Consider the following 5,000-nt stretch of genomic DNA (forward strand, 5'->3'; position numbering starts at 1 on the left):
TTATTATTTTTTGTCCGCTGTCCAGTCACGATTATTGTGCGAATACAGAGAGAGAGAGAGAGAAATATGTTTTTTTTTCTCTTCTTCTTCTTTTGTCCAGTCAAGATTATTGTGCGAGATGCCGAATAAAAAGAGAGGAGAGAGAGAGAGCGAAATATGACTTTTTATTTCTGTCCAGTCAAGATTATTGTGCGAGATCCCGAATAGAGAAAGTGAGAGAAAGATAACTGTTTTTTTTTTCTCTTTCTCTCTCTCTTTCCAGTCAAGATTATTGTGCGAGATCCCGAATAAAAAGATAGAGAGAGAGAGAATTACGTCATAACTCACCAGTCCTTATATATTCTGCTCATTGTTCTCTTAAGAATTTCCTGAGGAATTCCACTGATTCAGTGATTTAACCTATTTTGGCCTTCGGATTCCAACAGGATAATACGAAATTTTTTCTTTCTTTCATATAAACAGCCATGATACATTTTCGTGTTGTGCGTCCGTGGGACAACTTCTTTAATATTATTATTATTATTATTATTATTATTATTATTATTATTATTATTATTATTATTATTATTATTATTATTATTATATCAGCATCTGGTCTATCGTTTCATGAGGTCTCTGTTTTCTTATTTTATTTCAACTAATTTTTACTATGAACTTTCAAGATTGCTATGATCTGATTATTATTATTATTATTATTATTATTATTATTATTATTATTATTATTATTATTATTATTATTATTATTGCAGGTTTTATTGAAATAATGGAGTCATTTAGTACCTTTTGTCGAATAGGCTTAAGATCCAATTTGTACTACAATTCGACAAATGCCACGTTTTTCACATGAATCGCCTATTTGGCGTTTTAATAGCCAATGTGAGTACAGATGAAAAGTCGGTAATAAGAATAGAGGAACTTCTTTACAAAATGAACTCGGCTGAAATAGCCATTATTTTCAACAAAACCGGTATTAATGAAGGTCTTCTTCCAGCATATTATTATTATTATTATTTTTTTTTTTTTTTTTTGTTTTTTTTTTTTTTTTTTTTTTTTTTTTGTTTTTTTTTTTTTTTTTTTTTGCTCTATCACAGTCCTCCAATTCGACTGGGTGGTATTTATAGTGTGGGGTTCCGGGTTGCATCCTGCCTCCCTAGGAGTCCATCACTTTTCTTACTATGTGTGCCGTTTCTAGGATGACACTCTTCGCATGAGTCCTGGAGCTACTTCAGCCTCTAGTTTTTCTAGATTCCTTTTCAGGGATCTTCCTTTTCCTTTAGCGGCGCCGTGGAGGAGTGGGTTAGGTCATCAACAGACTTAAGTCAAGTTAAGCAACATAGTGGCTGGTCAGTCGTTGGATGGGTGACCGCTCTCCTCGGCGTTGATTCCTTGGGAAAGGATCTTTACCATAATTTCCTCAGTCTACTCAGCTGTAAATGAGTACCTATCCCTGATGGGGTAGGGTCCAGCTATGGGTAAATAGCAAAACTCAGCAATGATGGAAAGAAATGAAGGAATAAACGACAACGACGTAAATGGAACCTCCTGGCAACAGAGGAGCTTCGTCCGGCAACCAGGTATTCAACCCAATTGAAGGGGAAGACGGTCAGGTACTTGGAGGTCGTCATCCAGCAACTGACCACCTTAACGACAATTATTATTATTATTATTATTATTATTATTATTATTATTATTATTATTATTATTATTATTATTATTGTGCAAATATATTTGAAAATAAATCTAAACAGAGCGCTTTCATGAATCTGTTCAAATGCTCTGTTTAGATTTATTTTCAAATATATATTTATACCCATATATATCTGTGGATTTGTTTCTCAGTTATTATTATTATTATTATTATTATTATTATTATTATTATTATTATTATTATTATTATTATTATTATTATTAGCAATGAATTCAGTAACAGTAGTGTTAACTGCAGCGAAAGCAACAGTACAATTAGATGCAGATACAACGGAATTTAGAGCAACAGAATTAGCAGTATTATTGAGAGCAAAGACAACAGTAAGGCAGCAATAGTTGTAGCAGTCTACGTAGATGCAGTGAAATGTTAGGTTTGCAGTATAAGTAACAACGTTATTTGCAGCAGAAGTATCAGTAATGGCCGCAATAGTAGTAGCAATATTAAAAGCTAGATTGATAATAATGCAGCAGTGAAAGTAGCAATATTAGTGGACGCCGAACTAGCAGTAATGGCATCGATAGCAGTGGCAGTATTATTTAAAGCAGATAATGATATGGCAGCAATGTTGATGACAGCTAATACAAGAAAAAGTAACAGCAACAGCAGCAATAACAATAATATTCTTATTGTCAGTAGGATGTATGATTGTTTAGTTTGCTAAGAAATCCAAAGTATCGTCATAAGCTTATGTAATGACAAAGCGTGATCCGACCTCCAGCTTACTCGGGATGCGTGCAAGATTTTCCCGTCACGCATAAGATGTAAACATTATATTCCTAACTTTTAATGTAGATTAAAACGTGCTAAAATCTACAGTCAAATAGTCTTGTTTCACCAACGGAAATTAAAATAAATACCTATATTTTATTAGAAATAATTGTTCTGTACTGTTTACCATGCACATTGTTTATATTTTACATTTTTATTTTAATAATGAATAAATCATAAATATCCTATCTTAAAATTCCTGTATCTTTAACTCAGCGTGGAACACCTTTTTCAGACCTTTTGAAGTTCTTCCATAGACCTTTCCTAACCCCCCTCCCCAACAAGAACAACAACAGCAGCAACAAAGTAGTTTGTAGGTTTACTCCCCGAGTGAGCGAAAATCCACAACTATATAAATGAATTGTATTCATATAGACAGGATAAAAACAAAGATTTTCAAGCACCTCCATATTAATACGATTCATTTGTTAGCAATTGTGGATTTTTATTACATAATAATAATATATTGTTTACTTTCTTGTTAAAAATATATAGCGTTAGAATAGACTGACTTAGCGTTCGTTAAAGTAGCATTTTAATAAACTGACTTTTCACTAAAGTAGCATTTGAATAAACTGACTTACTTTTCACTAAGGTATCTTTTGAATAAACTGACTTACTTTTCACTAAAGTAGCTTTTGAATAAACTGACTTACTTTTCACTAAAGTAGCTTTTGAATAAACTGACTTTTCACTATGTAGCATTAGAATAAACTGACTTACTTTTTACTTAAGTAGCATTTGAATAAACTGACTTAATTATCGCCAAAGTAGCCTTTGAATAAACTGACTTATTTTTCACTAAAGTAGCATTAGAATAAACTTATTTAATTTTCTCACTAAAGCAGCATTGAATATTTTTTTCACTAACGTAGCCTTTGAATAAACTGACTAATTTTATCACTGAAGTAGCATTTTAAAAAAACACCTTGCTTTTCACTAAAGTAGCATTAAAATAAACAGTTTTATTATTTACTAAAGTAGCATAAAAAACTTTCCACTTAAGTAGCATTTGAATAAACTTACTTACTTTTCACTAAAGTAACATTTCAATAAACTGACTTACTTTTCACTATATAAGCATTTAAAAAATTTACTTTTAACTAAAGTAGCATTAACATAAACTTACTTAGAATAAACTTAATTTTCACTAAAATAGCATTTGAATAAACTGCCTATTTTTTCACTAAAGTCGTATTTAAAAGAAAAAAGCTTATTGTTCACTCAATCAGCATTTGAATAAATTTACTTTTCAGTAAAGTAGTATTTGAATAAACTAACTTTTCGCTTCTTTTCGCTAAAGTAGCATTTGAATAAACTGGCCTATTTTTTCACTAAAGTTGTATTTAAGAAAAAGCTTACTGTTCACTCTATCAGCATTTGAACAAACTTACTTTTCAGTAAAATAGCATTTGAATAAACTGACTAACTTCTCACTACTTTTCACTAAAGTAGCATTTGAATAAACTGTCCTATTTTTTCACGAGAGTTGTATTTAAAAAAAAAAAAAGCTTTTGAATAAACTTAATTTTCAGTAAAGTAGCTTTTGAACAAACTGACTAACTTCTCCCTACTTTTCACTAAAGTAGCATTTGAATAAACTGACTTCTTGCCGATACAAGGCAGAACGTCACGTTCAGAATAAACAAGAAAATGTATGAACATGCTCTGCGCTGTCGCAACGCCGCATAGTTTCTGTCACAGGTCATTGAACATCGAGACACACGAGCGTTGAAGTCTCCGTAGACAAATACCTCCACCATTTTTTGTTATTCCAATTTGGGATTTCCTTCGCCTTCGTATTATTATTATTCCTGGATTCGCTTGGTCACGCCGTGAGTCTCTCTCTCTCTCTCTCTCTCTCTCTCTCTCTCTCTCTCTCTCTCTCTCCATGTGAAGGGTAAAGCATTTTATGTAATTGGTCGTGTGACGTGAGCTATATCGGGTGATTTATTCTCATTGAGAGTGTCAATTTTTCCCCCTCTCTTGAATTATTGGCCATTTTTTCTTTTTGGTTTTATCGTATAAGGGCGTATATTTGATTATTCTTTATTATCTGTGTAATACGGTTTCCGTGTATTTTTGTATATGGTTCTTGGTACGTCCGTGTTTGTGCTTTGCACGTGTTTCATGTGTATTTTCCTGTGTATATATTTCATATGTATTTTACGTATAGGTTTATTAGTGCATGTAATTTTGTTATATCTAGACGTGCGTGTAGGTAAATACGTATTTAAAATACTTCATTTTTTATGAATAATTGTTTTTATAATAATATCTAGACGTGCGTGTAGGTAAATACGTATTTAAAATACTTATTTTTTTATTGTTATGGATTCAATTTTCAAAAGTGTTCTGAAGGTGATAACCAGTTCGTCATATCGAGAATCAAGCGATAGTGTCCGCACGTATATACACACAGACACAAATATCAAGCCATAAATATCGTGAGATATCCAGTTCCCTACTCCTTGGGAATAACTTACACCCAAGGGGAATTGTTATTGATAAATTCCCTTCGGGT

The sequence above is a fragment of the Macrobrachium nipponense genome, chromosome 15 (assembly GCF_015104395.2).
Source record: "Macrobrachium nipponense isolate FS-2020 chromosome 15, ASM1510439v2, whole genome shotgun sequence".
In the NCBI taxonomy this organism is placed as follows: domain Eukaryota; kingdom Metazoa; phylum Arthropoda; class Malacostraca; order Decapoda; family Palaemonidae; genus Macrobrachium; species Macrobrachium nipponense.